At 38.0% G+C, this 16,134-nt stretch overlaps 1 long non-coding RNA gene across 2 annotated transcripts; it reads left to right on the top strand.

Annotated features, from left to right (window-relative positions):
- The first annotated feature begins 7,670 nt into the window (after positions 1-7,670).
- Positions 7,671-9,153, top strand: LOC131256177 (uncharacterized). Of its 2 annotated transcripts, XR_009176626.1 has the most exons (4): positions 7,671-7,747; positions 8,358-8,722; positions 8,817-8,921; positions 9,027-9,153. It is a non-coding gene; the product is annotated as an uncharacterized LOC131256177 (long non-coding RNA). The 2 variants fall into 2 exon arrangements; XR_009176625.1 differs by lacking the exon at positions 7,671-7,747 and having other exon boundaries at positions 7,927-8,722.
- The last annotated feature ends 6,981 nt before the right edge of the window (positions 9,154-16,134 follow it).

Below are 16,134 nucleotides of genomic sequence, written 5' to 3' on the forward strand. Positions count from 1 at the left end.
AGAATTGCAATCCAATTTAAAATTGCATCCAAACGCACCCTGAAGAACCAGAAACAACGTGTAATGCATAATCTTCACCAAATGCTCAAAATCAAAACCTACTACACGCAGAATCTACAGGCAACACTGCAACCATTTAAAAATAATCTCATGCAAAATCTTGCCTAATGCTCTGAAAATCATACAAACCCCTGCAAGAGCCAATGAACTCACATCCACAACCTTCAGAAAATGCTAACAATTAAAATCCATATGCAGAATCAACACAAAAACACTCCAATACAGAATCAACACAAAAACACTCCACACTTACAGCCCCTGCACATGGGCTTGTGCAGGCCCTTCTTTACCTGCAACCCACATATAAAATCAGCAGTTTCACTTGCAAACGTAAACAAAGAAAAAGAAGAGTAAAGTTTGAATGATTTTCTCTGATAATCGAGATCTTCGGTCGAGAATCGGAGAAGATTCGCAAAAGATAAGGAAATCAGTTAAAAGAAAATGAGAAATCGCTCACCTTTCCAAGTCTGCTGAGATGGCGAGAGAGAGAAAATGCTAGGGCTTTGAAATGGGATGGTTCAGAGAGAGGTAGGGAGGGAGGAAGGGAAGGAGGGAGAGGGTTTTGGGCATAAAGAGGGAGAGTCGGTTTTGGACGGAGAGATAGAGAGAGAGAGAGAGAGGAGAGGCCGTATGTATTTTTGGGCGCGCGGCTCTATTTTGAGCGCGCGCTCAATTATTTTGGGCGCGGATTAGGTATCTACGTGGGGCACACAATGATGTATATGGTTTATCCACTCCGTCCATTTATTTTTATAAATAGATTCATGGAATGATCCAAAAAATGAAGTATATTGAAGGCCCAAGTGGACCTCACCATAGGTATCATGTGTGATTTAATATCTACTATTTCCAACCATGTGGTCCACCTGAGATTTTGATCTACCTCGTTTATATGATATAGTATTAAAATGATGAGCAAAAATTGAAAGATAGTGCAAGTAAAATGCATAGATCTTGGTGGGGCCCACAGAGCACCAACCACTGGACACCTGGCTATTCGCATCACTAGCCAAACCATGTCCAAATTGGCATGTTTACCACACACCACCGATGATGCTGGTGTGTTCTGTGGGTCCCATATGAGGCATGTGTTATATCTAAACTGTCTCTCCACATGGAGGGCCGAAAAATAAGACAGATCCAAAGATCAAGTGGACCACACTACAAAAGGCAGTGGGAGAATGAATGTCTACCATTGAAACCCTTCCGAGGGTCACAAAGGTTTTGGATCAAAATAATTTATTTTTTTTTCCGCTTCATCCAGATATGTGTGATATTATTAACAAATTGGATGGAAAGTAAACGTTATGGTGGGCCCTACGGATGTTTTAATGGTGAGAATCATTGTCCACTGCTATTGCTTGTGTGGTCCAATTGACCTTAGGAGATGAATCACTTTTGGGCTCATATTATAAAATGATCTCTAAAATCATTTTCAGTTATTCAATGTCTGTATTAACTTATGACAAGTGGGATCTCAAATAAACATGTGGTGGGCCCTAAAAAGGTTTCATCGGTTGGTGTCACTATCCTACTCTTTTCTATGGTGTAATTCACTTGAAATTTAGATCTGCCCCATCAATTAGATGCAACATTCATGGCAGTTTTAGGGAATGCTCTGAATAGGAACAGAGAGAGAGAGAGAGAGAGAGAGAGAGAGAGCGCGTATGAAATCCCAAATTTTGGGCGCGACTCTGTTTTGAGCGCACGCCCAAATTTGGGAGGCAGATTGGCTACTGGTGGTGGGTGCTTTGTGGGCCCCACCATTATGTATGTGTTTCATCCATTCCGTTCTATTTTTAGAGATCGTTTTAGGGCTTAGTACAAAAAATGATAAGTATATAAATCTCAAGTGGACTACACCATAGGAAATCAATAATGGTTAGGTATCCACTATTAAAATCCTCCTATGACCCACTGTACTGTTTATTCAAAATCTTGTATGTTGATTAGGTCATAAAGACCCGAATGAAGGGAAATAATAAATATCAACTTGATCCAAAACTTTTATGGCCCCCAAAATGTTTTCCATGGTCAACATTCATCCAACACTTTTTTCTGTAATATGGTCCACTTGAGATTTAGATATACCTCATTTTTTTCTCTCATATCATAAAATGATCTATAAAAATAGATGGACGGCATGGATTAAACACATACGTCAGGGAAGGGCCCACGGAGCACCAACCACAAGCCATTGGATGGTGTCAAGGGGAGCAACCAATTTGTTACCCTTATTTATGGTGTGTCTCATTTAATTAATTTTTGGATATGAATAATTTTTTAGATAGTTCTCTAAAATAATATCGAAAAATGGATGAACAAGCCAATAATCCTGAATTTTCGGTAAATCCAAAACTCAAGTGGACCATGCCACACGAAACAGTGTGAAATAATGATTTCCACCGTTGATATCTTCCTTGGGTGCATAGTAATGTTTATTTTTAATATCCTTTCATGCAAAGGTCACCAAGTCAATCGAAGAACGCGTCATTTCGACCAACCATACTACCAGAAAATCATCAGCAACTTCCTCAAAGAAAAAGATGCATAGAGAATGGACACGGAATACGTGGATCCTTGACTATGGGGCCCACCATGCCCCATAGTCAAGGATCTACCAAAGCCCCATTCATATAGAATGAGATTTTGTAAAGATCATTAGGTCAAGTCAGTCCTTGAAAAAATCACCAACAGCTTCCTTAAGTAAAAAGATTACACATATCAGGTAATTAGGGCACCTATGGACCACCAGACCAAAAATTCTAATCACTGTATATGTGCTACATCTAAGACAATTAGCCATTCATACTGAAGAGAGTTGGGCCATGGCCCAGCACCTGAGATGAACCATACATGTCTATGGTTGTACCTCAAATTGTGTCCTTCACCAAATTCATGGCAAGAAAGCCTAACCAGATGGCCCCATCAACTAATTAGTTGCGATCAAGATCGCACACATGTCTATGGTAGAGATTGGATTGAACACAATTTGTGAAAGAGCTTCCTAGAAATGTAACCTGATTAATGGAGTTGATTAAATATATACCACATGGTCGCCCATGCACAAACAAACCTATATGGTTGACATCCCATTTACATCATTTCATGTGGTGTGGCCCATTTAATTTGTGAATCTAGTTGATTTTTTTTTAACCTTAAGACCTAACATCGAGTATAAAATTTGATTAGCACAGTGAATTTTGTAATTAAAACATGGTGGGGCTCCTAGACTTGGTACCCTATCAGTCGGATGTACCATTCCATGATGGGCCTTAGGCTTAAAAATCAAAACAATCGGTGACTTTTTTGGGCCACACCACATACAAAAGTTGAGAGGGGTTACCCACCATTAAAATATTCATAATCATTTGTTGGGCCCACCGAGATGTGGTTCACAAATCTAGACCATCCATTATGTGTGTCCCACTTGGATGAGGAGTCAGACCAAGTTTCATATGCATCAAAATTTCAGGTGGGCCCCACCAAGTGCTTTTATATGTTTGAGCCATTTCTTCACATGCTTTTAGATGGTATGGCCCACCTAAGTTCCGTATATGGCTGATTTTTGGCATATCCCATTATTTAAAGAGGGCCCATCAAATGCGTGGTATTGATGGTCGACACGCATCACAGTGGGGCCCATTTAACTTTGACATCCTTTAAACCGTTCATACAACTCGGAGCATGAGGAGCGTCAGCGCATAAACACTCTCCCGACCCTCTCTCTTTGTTCCCCTCTATCCCCCCTTGTCTCACTCTCGTGCCCTAATCCTCTCCATCCCCTCTCTCTCTCTCTCTCTCTCTCTAATCCTCTCCATCCCCTCTCTCTCTCGGGTGGCCTCATCAAGTCCATTCATCTCTCTCTCTCTCTCTCTCTCTCTCTCTCTCTCTCTCTGATCCAAAAAAGGGAGGGAGCCGAACCGATCTGCACATCGGCGGTCATTTCAGCAGCGAGGGGCTATTGCAGCAGGTATTTCTCTCCTCTCCTCTCCTCTCGTTGATTTCATGCTTGGTCATTTTTCTTTTGTTTGAAACTTGAAGAGGATAGTCAAAAATCAGAATTGGATGTGGTCCCATTCTCAAACTGTCTGCATTATTATGATTGCCTCCATTAAATTAAGATCCTCAAAAGGCATTACCATCGGAAATTCTGGATTTTCATAATTCTGGGCTATGCAAGATACTATAGTCATATTTTTGGTCTCAATGAATATGTTATTACGTTTTGAGCACCATTACCCTATGCTGATGATGGCCTTGAGCCAGCCTATAACTATGTGCATCTTTGAGTAGTATCTAAAGGTAATTCAATGTTACTCATTTTCTCTTATTGCCAAATCGAGAAAACCATTTTGGGTGGCAATCCTTGGAAATTTATAAGAACTATCTCCTGGACTAGTTTTGAGGTATAAGATTCAAGAGTGGTAAGATGGTGAGCCTCAAGACTTCCATGTGTGACGATAATGGGTCTTGTATATACAATATGTATAAACTAGACTTGTTAAATGAAGCAAATCCTTTTGGGTATGTTTCTGTTTTGAATGTGAATTCAGTTGGTTTTAATCTGTGGCATAAACATTTAGGACACAAACTATTGCAAACTCAAGGATATCTTGAGTTGGGTCTTTTAACCATACTAATGGATGCATCTTCCAATTCCATGTGAAATTTGTGTTCAGTCAATTCTCATTAGAAAGCCATTTACAAAAGGTATAAGAGCAGGAAAATTACTTTAAATAGTACACACTGACAATTTGTGGTAGCATCAGTCCAAGGATTAGTGAGGGTGCAGACCGTCAAATATTTCATCATGTTCATTATTATAAGATTACCCTTTGGCGCCTGGCTTTGGATGCACAAACAACTCAAGAATGTCCATTTATGTGTTTGGACGCATGCACGGTGTTGTTCGTGGATTTTGCTATTTTGCATTTGGGTGACCCCTCCTAGACAACCTTTTACTGAAACAGATTGCAGGAGCACATATTGAAGACGCAAGCTGTGGCACATGTGCCAATATATGGAACACATGCGCAAGACCTGTAATAATAAGTTGGTTAAAAAAGTGTAGTTACATCATGTTTGAAGCACACCCTAGGCGCAGCTGACAATGTAACTCCTGAAATGCCTAGGTGCACACCTAGAAATTGAAGTGAATTTTTTATGTACTTTATATTATATATGTTTTATATATTTACATATCGATTTTGTAATAGTTTTAGCTCTAATATAAATTTTAAACAGAGAAAGAGAGTTAGATACCACTTCCAAAAACTTACACCTACTCAAACATTCCAATGAATCCACATAATCTAGAATTGCTAATTACCCCAATTTCCCAAGGCTAAGAATCCTAATTTCGTAAAATTCCCAATTCTGCTTAGCTCAAAACCCTCGTATCCCAAATTCCACCAATTTTAAATCATAATTTCCAACTTCCCTAATTTCCTGATTTTCACAAATTCCCCAACCTGAAGTCGCATTTTGCTAAAATCGCTAAATATTTCAAATACTAAAATCCAAATTCTGAACATACCTAAATCATCTCCTAAATTTTCCTATTCCCCCAAAAATCCCCAATTCCTCTTCTATCTCTTGTAGGGTACATATGGAAACTCAAAGTGCTTTTAAGAAGTCCAATGCAGTGCTTAAAACACTATAGAAGAAAGAAATCAAGATCTCATGAGTTGATGAAAAACCTAAGAAAACCACCTTCTTCTTCTATCTCTTGTATGGTACATATGGAAACTCAAAGTGCTTTTAAGAAGTCCAATGCAGTGCTTTTAAGAGGGTTTTGGGCATAACCGGTTTTCCGCCTACCCCACCATAGAAAACCACCTTCTTATCCTTCCAGGTAGATGGTTTCGACCACAATCAGCGGTTTCCGTACATCTTATTGACCGCATTGTTTTCTCCTGAAGCCGCGTGCTAACGTGAATACGTTATTTTATTATTTATTGCCATTTCGATCTTGCTTTTTGTGGAAATTACAATCTAGGGTTCTTTTATCCTTCAGATTTCTGCTTCTACTTTTCGGAAATTAAGGTTTTGTTTTGTATTGATTTTGAAAATCGAGTCTTTTAAATCGATTCTTATTAGGGGTTTTGGGGGAATTAGGGTTTTCCAGAAGCTAGCATCGGTGGAATTAGGGTTGTAGGAGTACTTATCGATCAGAAAATATTTATTTCTTGTTAGAATTTTCATTAAAATGGGTTTTTTCTGTACAATTTCTCATTCTGATTCTAGGTGTGTCGTTTTCCGGTGGAAATTAGGGTTTCGAGGGAGTGATTAGTGGTAAAAAATCAGGTATCGTTCTTTCTTCATTTCCTTGTAATCTATGTTGAATTGACATTTGATCGGAATGAATGAGGTTTATATTTGTTGAATTCCTTGTTCTGCTTTTTGAAATGTTGATTTATGGTTTTAGTGGAGTGATCATTGATTGTAGAAATGAGTCCTTTTTTTTTTTTGAAAGATTTTCCATATAAATTTTTTTGATGGTTTTTGGGAATGCTGTTTCAAGTGGAATTAGGGTTTTCAGGACTGAGAATCTTTTGGAAAATTCAGTCTTGTTTTCTAATTGACATCTGACTGTAACTTCTTATGGTTGGCATTCTGATAAAAAAAAACTACCAAATTCTATTAAAATAACTCTCCTGTATGTGGATTACCTAATAAAAAAACTAGGGTTTTGTTGGACCAATCATTGCTTGAAAAAGTCATATACTTGTATGTATATATTGGAATTGCACAAAATGTTTTTTGCAATTGGAATTCTATTGTTAGGGATTGAATTGTCTTGATACTCTTGGAAAGTCATGTTTTTTAGTTGCTTAATTTTCCAAAAGTTTAATGGGGAGTCTATGAACTGTTCTGGTTTTTGCAATTTGTAGGCTTAATTGCATTGATTATGTTTACTGTTTTGTCACTTTTCAATTTGTGGTAATTTGAAATTTTTCTTTGAATTCATGCACTTTAGAATATAAACTAAGAAGTAATTTTGTTATATTTACTCTTCTTTTTTCTTTTCTTTTTTTCACATTTTAACTTAAGTTAATTAGGTTTTATTTTGTTTTTTGTTTTTTTTTTTTCCTGAATTTGTTCACTGCAGAAGATAAACCAAGCGGTAAATTTACCTTTAAAAAAAAGAAAAAAGAAAAAAGCACAAAGTGGTAAATTTGTGATATTGGATTCTCTTTTTCTCTTCTGATCCTGTAAGGCACTGTATTTGGAATTTCTTACTTCAAATTGAGAAAATGTTTTAAATTTTGCTCTTTGTTGGATTTTAGAAATTAATTGGTTGTTCAATTTGTGAAAAAAAAAAAGTTTGGATGATGTGCAATTTGTGGGTTAAGCATTTTATTGCAATATTTGATTTTTCACATTTTCTGCATAAATTTCATGTGGGTTATGGAAGTATCTGAAACTGGACTGGAGCATGGGCCATGTTAACATTGAACTATTTTTATTTTTTTTTCCCCCCTGATTTTATAAAATTTTGTGGCTACTGTTTTGCGATATTTCTAGAACTGGTCTATTTAGAAGTTTTGGTTCATGGTTTAAATTTGTTTTTCCAATATTGTTGATGCTACTATGCTTTTGGCTATAGGTAATCTCAATCAAAACTTACAACAATAATGATAGGAGAGATGGGAAGAATTCCTAAGCAGGCAGTTGGAGCTTCGTATTGTACCTTTTCCTCCGCTTGCCATTTATTTTTTTGGGTTTGATGTAGCGAAGACAATCTTCATTTCCTTGAGTGTTATTGATGCAATGCTCAAGGAAAAAATGGGAAGTAAAATTCAAGAAATTCTGGGTGTTTTGGTCTTTTCCACTTTGTCTGGACTTTGGGGGGAAGTTTAGGTATTTCCATTTCAGTTTGGGGTAGTTAAGTAATGTTATTCTTTCAGTCAAATTCATGGATACTAGGTTGCGAGGATGTGGTATTTTAGTTAGCTTGTTCAACGAGTCTCATTGGGCTTTGATTGCATTTCTTTGGAATGCATTACATTTAAGATAGTGGTTATTAGCTGGTTGGTAAATTTAAATGCATTGGAATGGAGCTATGGCTGCAATTCTCTACAAATTCTGAATGGAAAGATTTGGAAGGGTGCTTTTGGTGTCTAAAATGGTTCTGTTGTGCTGGAACTATTCTCCACACAACCCTAGTTGGGGCTTAAGATTGGTTTTTACTGAAGATTTTTGGCATTTCCTTCCAATTGCAATTGCTGATAGCATTTCCCTTGATTTTGGTTCGTTCTCCGTTTTCCTTCTCCATTTGGAGAGGAGATTAGAGAGGGGCGAGGACGTGGGCAGCAGCTAATATCGAGCTTATGGAAGAGCAGAAGTCACTAAAACTGGCTTCAGATGAAAATCTTGAGTTAAAAGCTCACATGGAAGATCTCTTGTTGACGAAAAATTTCATTGAGGAGTTGATGGAGAAAGGTAAGCTAATTGAAAGGGTGGAAGAAGAACTTATTGAAATGAGTGATTCACTTTGGCAAATGAATCATAACCTTGAAGGTTTGAAGAGTGATTTGAATAAGTTACTAAGGAAAGGGATTGCCTTGATTCTGAGGTACTTGTCTTGAAAGAGCAGCTAGAAATGGCACAAGCTGTTGTTGAAGAAAATGAAGCAATTGCTACAGAAGCTAGACAGGTGCTTGCTGATTCTTTTTATCATTACCTTATTTCTGATTTTTTCCCTTACTTGTGTCATGTTTCGTTCTCAATGTGTTCCCTTTCGATCTCAGATAGCTGAGGCAAGGAAGAACTATGCTGAAGAGGAGGAGGAGGTGAAGCTATTAGAGAAGTCCGTGGAAGAGCTAAAATATACCGTAAATGTATTGGAAAACGAAGTCAGCTTATCAATGGTTACTGGGATATATTCAGAACATTTCCTGCATTACCTTTAATTCGCTTAATAGTTTTCTCAAGTAGCTTTTACTTTCCATTTCTTTTAGGTGGAGATTGTCAAAGGAGAGGCTGAAAGGCAATGGTTGTAGAGAGAGGAGCTAGAAGGGGACCTTACTGAAATAGTTCATGTACTGATTGTTGATATTGTGCAAGGATATAATTAGTTTTGAAAACTTTAAATATGAACTTTAAACAGTTCATATGATTAGTTTTGAAAACTTTAAATATGAACTGTTGATATTGTGTTGATTGTTGTCTTGATGAATGTTAAGTGGGTGAAATATGTACAGGTTCAGTCATTTGTTGATTATGGATATCAGGAAGAATATGACGAACTATATTGTAATAGGTGTAGATCAGGAACAAAGAGAAATAAAAAAGACGAACTATTTCGTAGGTAAAAGTCTGATATACACGTTTTTTAGCTACGAAACCTTTCGTAGGTAAAAGTCTCATCTACCCTTCATCTTTAACTTAAATACTATATTTTTACCTATAAAATATAAATATTATATTTTTACCTACGAAATATTTTGTAGGTAAATGTCTTATAAAAGTTTTTCCCTACGAAAATAGTTGTAGGTAAAAGTCTCATAGACATTTTTTTTACCTACAAAACCGTTGTTAGGTAAAAGTAAACTTTTCAATTTTTGTTTTTTTTTAAAATTCAAAACACTTTTACCTACGACAACTTTTATAGGTAAAGATGGGTTTTACCTGCCAAATTAGGTTTCGCAGGTAAAAGTAATCTTTTCGTTTGTTTGTATTTTGAAAAATTGAAAACACCCGTTACCTATGAAAAGTGTCGTGAGGAAATATGACTTTTACAAATTCAAAACACCTTTTACCTACGAAATTATTCGTAGGTAAAGATAACTTTTACCTATTAATATTTGAAAATACCCTTTTACCTATGAAAATTAGCATAGGGAAAATTGACTTTTACCTACGGAAGTTAAATTCATCGGTAATTTGAAAATACCCTTTACCACCTATGAAAGTTAAATTCGTCGGTAAAAGTAAACTTAAGGAAATGTTGCAAAGGTGAGACCTTTTACCTACCAAAATATTCGTAGGTAAAGATGGTTTTCACCTCCACAAGCCAAAATATTTTTTGTATTTAACAAAATTGAAAACACTCTTTATCTACGACAATTGGCGTAGGTAAATATGACATTTACCTACAAAATTAACTTTCGTTGGTAAAAGTAAACCTTTCGGTAGTGGGTAGAAGGAAAAATTGAAAACAGCCTTTACCTACGAACGAAAATTAATTTCATCAGTAAAAATCAATTTTCTTGTAGTGCTGCTCTCACCCAAGATGTCTAGCCCTTACTGTGGGCCCTACCTTGATGCATGTATTTTATATCCACTCTATACATCCATTTTTCCATATAATTTTATGAAATGAGCACAAAAATGAAGCAACTCCCAATCATATAGGTGGACCATACTTTAGAAAATAGTGACGATTGACTATTAAAAACTGATTATGAGCCACAAATGTTTTGGATCAAGCTGATATTTGTCTTACCCTCCATCCCAGTTTATGCAACCTGATCAACATATTGGATGAAAAATAAATATTATCAAAACGTATGGAAAACATGGATATAGAATACATATGTCAAGGTGGGCCCCACGGTATGTAGGGTATCATCTTGGGTGATGCCTTGGGGCACATGTAATCCCCTTTCAACTTTGCCAAGATCATGATTTCACAATGTGCTGGAACAAGCACAAGGATTTGGAGCTCTTAAAAATAATAATAATAATAAATAAATAAATAAATAAATTCTAGGCTTGTTTCTCATAATATCAATTGGGACCACTCTACAAGAGCTAATTATTTTTCTCATGGCATGAGCTAGATGTAAATCTCAATGGGCCACACTACAAGAACCTGTGGTGATTGAATGTCCACAATTAAAAACTTACTCTGAGCCACAAGTTTTGAATGAGCAGATATTTGTGCTTCCCTTCGTTCATGTATGTGTTACTTTTTTTTTTTTTTTTTTTGCACACTCTCAAATACACCACATGAGTAGTTGAACCCATGACAAAGTGGTGAAGTGCACTGTATGTAAGGCCCATATCCTAGTACCGTACTGGTCCATCAACTCCTGCAATCCTTTCCGTCGAATTTCGGCAACCCGCGACCTGTAGATAGCGATTACGCACAACCCTAAGACGCACCCTGAAGACCTAAGTCGACTCGATTTAAAACTTATACCCTTATGATCGCATCGTTGCCGGGTTCTAACGTCACATATTAAGCACCAATGCGATACCCAGGCTAGGAGTAGTGGGCCCGCGTATATTTTGAGGAAACACCACGTAAAAAAGAATCTCTACCCATCCTTTCACATCGACTAGTTAAGTACAACCATCATTTCAAACCCATGCCTCTCTTCCCACCAAGACAAGCAACTCATCCCCTCTTATTCCAAAAGTCAAATTAACCCATGCTTTCCATGTCACCTCTCTTACACACCCCTTATTCCTCTTACACAATCCATCCCCCTCTCTTATTTCAATCCATCCCATCCCATTCCCTCTCATTTTCTAATAATTCCCTAGCAACTAAGAGGAGAGAAGATCTAAAGAGAGAAAAGAAGGACCCAAGCAAAACGCATCTCCCAACCACTCAATTTCATCATCCAACCATCCAATCTTCATCATCCACTATTAAAGTAGAAGCTTAAGAGCTAAGCATTTCAAGGAACCAAGAAGAAGAGCTATAAGTGGGTGTTTATAGGATTACATTGTAGTTTTTAGTTATGGGCCAAGTGGGGCCTACCGGTTAATGGTATGGATCCCATTTTGGACCCAAGGTGTGGCCAATGACCCACCATTATACATATGTGTAAATCCATGATGGGACCATTATCCATAGACCCCACCATGATGTTTATTTGATAACCAATATGTAGAGGTCACCTAAACCCTTGATTTTATGCTAGGGATGACATCCTCACCTCCACCACACGATTTGCTCTCTCTCTCTCTCTCTCTCTCTCTCTCTCTCTCCATCGTTTTATGGCCCACCTGATGAGTGCTTGGACAATCCAGACCATCTAGCAGGTGGGATGACCTTGCTGTCCAGATTTCTGGACGCTTGGCCAGCCCACCTTGCTGCCCTGTTGTGGCCCGTGTGACCGGCTGGTCACACAGGCCCCAACAAAGGGATAAACACAATGTTAGCTTGATTCTAAGCTAGTGAGTCACACATGTGAACCCCACCTTGTTTCGACCAGAAACGAAAAGTATTTGATTTGGGGAATTATCTCACTTAATAATGACAAAAAGAAAGAACAAAGAGAATAATCGTCAAATTTATGCATTCTGAATTCATTACATCTTTTTAATTCTCTGATTCTAGGATAGAATTTCTAGAAATGCAGAAGTACAAGTATCGAATAAGTTCAAATATGAATTTCAGTAGCATTCTAGCTCATATCGTTATGTCTCCAGGGGAGATGAGTTGTGTGGGCTTTCCGCACACTTTGTCCCTCATTGACATGATAAAAGAGTGGCTGGATCCCTTTGGAACATCTGAAACAGCTTGAGGACCTGAGAAAATACAATATCGTGTTACCTTAAAGAGCACCCACACAACTCGCATTGAGTGGCGCGGGCCGAGGAGTTGTGTGGGCCGACGTAACTCACATAGAGTGGCGTGGGTTGGCCCTCCTACACTTCCTCTCATTTCTCTCAGTCTCCAATACCTGTCTGAGGCACTGGTCTTCCGAACATCCGATCTTCCAAATCAGGGGGATAAGGGAGTATTTATAGGCTTCCGCATATGTGGGCCCTCGAATCTCGTGCTGTGGACCTCACTTCGCATCACCTGCTCAACATTTCTTGCGGAGGGTAGTGCGACCTAGTGCAACTGTCGCGAGTTGTGCAGACCCGCGCAACTTGGGTCCCGTGCAAACTCATCCCCTGCTCCTTTTTTAAATGGGGCCCACACTTAGGTGATCCATTTTGTTCATCGAATTTTCCAACTTATTGTGGACCTAAGGATATCAATATTGGACAGGTTCTGGAACACACACATCACAGTGGGCCTTAGAAAGTTTTCAACAGTCAAATTTTCTTTCCCTCAGTGCGGTTTACTCGAGACTCCGATCGGTCTCATTTTTCGTTCCATAATTTAAAATGATCTATATATAAAAAAATGTGGACATCATGGATCTAATATATACATCAAAATGGGGCCCATGAGTGTAGCACCCCCTCCACGTTTGAATGGTTTTGACGTGGAGTGCTCCAGCACACCATGCCTTCTGTGTGGTCCACCTGATGATTGGATTAGCCTCATTTTTGGGCTCTACAGCGACGATAACGTGGTAAAATGGATGGATGACATGGATGGAACATAAATTATGAAGGGCCCACAAGTGGAGCCACCCCATTTGCTCTCATGGTTAGCCAGGTGCTGGCAGTAGCAGAGTCCACAGAGATTGTTTGCACACCAGCAATAGCCGCTGAACCCCTTCTTATTTTTATCGGTTTTATTTATATGTGGGGCACATGTGAGAGATCCAAACCATCCATCAAGTCGGCAAACTCATGGTGGGCCAATGGGCTTTGGATCAAATTGATTTTGATGCCCTTCCCACCATCCAAATCTACATAAACCTACCAATATGTTGGATTGGAAATAAATTTCACGGTGGGCCATACAAGATGGTTCATACTGTGATAGCATGTAGGGGCATGCTCTCCAACAACATGACCCACTTGTGGGCCCTACGATATCATAATCTTAAAAGAAATAAGGAAGTAGAGAAACAAATGGAAAAAAAGGCAAGGGAAGGATCTGACCATCAGGGTGGGCCCCCGCCACTATGGGGTCTACCATACACTCCATACACAATCAGGGTGGGTCCCACCCTTGTGGACCTACCAAAATGAAAAATTACAAAGGAAAAGGGAGGGTTTTGATCCTCCCATGCACTCACCCCAAAAGATGGATGATTGGATCGACTCGGATCAGCGATCGGACGGTTTACCAAGATCCTTTTCACCCATAAGCTCCTTTGATCACTCTTTTCTCTTACTCTCTTGATCCTTCCTAATCTGCTCACAAGCTCTCTCTTTTCTCTTAATCACTACCTAATCTTTCTTTCTTTCTCTCTTTCTCTCTTAATCTCTCACTAATCTTTCTAATATGTTTTTTTTCTCTATCTTAATTCCTCTCTACTCTGGCTAGAAAATGGTAGAAATGAGAGAGAGTTGTGGAGTTTTTATAGTAGACATTTTAGGATAGGGAAGAATAAGGGGAAGATGGAGGGGTAAAATGGAGAGAAAAAGAAGGAAAGAATGATGGCTAGCATAGGTAGGGGTATGGGTTGCATGAGAAAGGCATGGACTTATTTGACTAATAGGGAGAGAGTGACAAGATTGATGGATTGATTGATTGATTTGATAGCATAGGGATTTGTGCAAGTGGGGCCCACGTGCGTTGCATGGCTCCCTTGGATTGTGCCAAAATTGTAGCTTTTAATCTAGGGGTCGAAATGGGGCATGCCATGCGGTGTTGGGATCGTAACGTCCGCACAGTCACTAGGGTACAAGTCTAGGGGTATTGCAGTACAAAAATAAGATAACGATCAAAACTCGTCGATCTGGTCTACATAGAATGTGCCGGCATTGAAAATGAAGCATACAGAGGGTTAATTAGGGTATGGGTCTTACATCGCCTTTCCCTTGCCAACGGCATTTGGCTTGAATGAATTTCCCATGATATGTCCCTGGCATCCTGTACCTTTTTATAGGAAGAAAATGCACATCGGTCGTAGCACTTAAGTCAATCCTTCACTCATTTGAGCTACAAGTAATCAATGCTTTGTCGATGACCCCTATAAACTCCTTGGCGGCATGTGTATAGTCTTTCTCAATCTTATAATTTTTGTGGAATTTACATTGTTTAGCAAAGTGTCCATTTTTTCTCATACACAATTTTCTTCATTCTTCTTCTTATTATTATTTATTTTCTTTTTTTACTTTGGTCATGTAATTGTTTTTTCTTTGGCGGTTTAGACCTTCGATTATCTTAACCCTTTCGGTTATTCTCAACAAGGTGGGCCTTAGTTACAGATTTTAAAAAGAATGTTTATTAGGTTTCTTGCTTTCTCTTCCATATGTATATGAATGATGAGGTGATCCAAGCTCATGTCCTTTCTCTTATACTTTAGAGAATTTTTATAATTATTTGAAGATGATGGGAGTTTCTTAATTATTATAATAGCTTAGAAAGCCTCATCAATCATCATACCTTTAGACGATATTTTATGAGCAATCTTTTGTACATCATATACCTAATATATCACAGACTTATCATCCAACATTCTAAAATCAATATAATGACTAGCTACATATTTTTTGGTTCCAGCATGCTTCGCCTAAATTTCTTTTCAAGATGCTCCCACAGCTCTTTCGTAGTGGATCAATGACAATAGATATCATAGTTTTCATTTGTTATAGCATGGAGAATATGATTTTGGTACAGATAGTCACCGTTTTTACATTTCGATTGATTAAAGGTTGTTGTTGGTTCATTTTCCTCAAAGGATGGGGTAGATTCTTTGATTAAGTAAATTAGATTGAGGGTAATGAGATAAAACTCCATTTTCTGTTATCATTTCCTAAAGTTCTTCTCATAAAAAAATTTTGATTCTAGAATTCTTAAAAACAATAGCAATAGTACCGATATTTTTGAGAGAGAAATCTGTCTTTAAATTATTGGTTATAATATACCGAGATATAATAGAAAATCCAAAATTACAAAATCATAAATAATAAAACAGGGATCTTGAGAGCTGGGGCATGTTACAGTTGTTGTCTTAAAGACACTTTTTTCTCCACTAGAAGACGATCCTTGATGCACTCAACTCCAATAAGTATGCTTCTGGGATACAACAATTCGCCTCTAAGATGAACAACTTTGATTAGGTGCACTCATGATCTTAGCTACACAAACCCAAGACTGCTCGTACTAATTTGTTCAAATAGAATTTGTAAAAAAAGTGCAGAGGAAAACCAACAAGAATAGAGAATTTTCGAATTGATTCGTAATGAAGAGGAGAAGTCTTTATAAAGAAAAAATAGGCAGCCATTTGGGCTTGAGATGCATGCGAGCAGTGTAAT

Source organism: Magnolia sinica, chromosome 9 (assembly GCF_029962835.1).
Source record: "Magnolia sinica isolate HGM2019 chromosome 9, MsV1, whole genome shotgun sequence".
In the NCBI taxonomy this organism is placed as follows: Eukaryota; Viridiplantae; Streptophyta; class Magnoliopsida; order Magnoliales; family Magnoliaceae; genus Magnolia; species Magnolia sinica.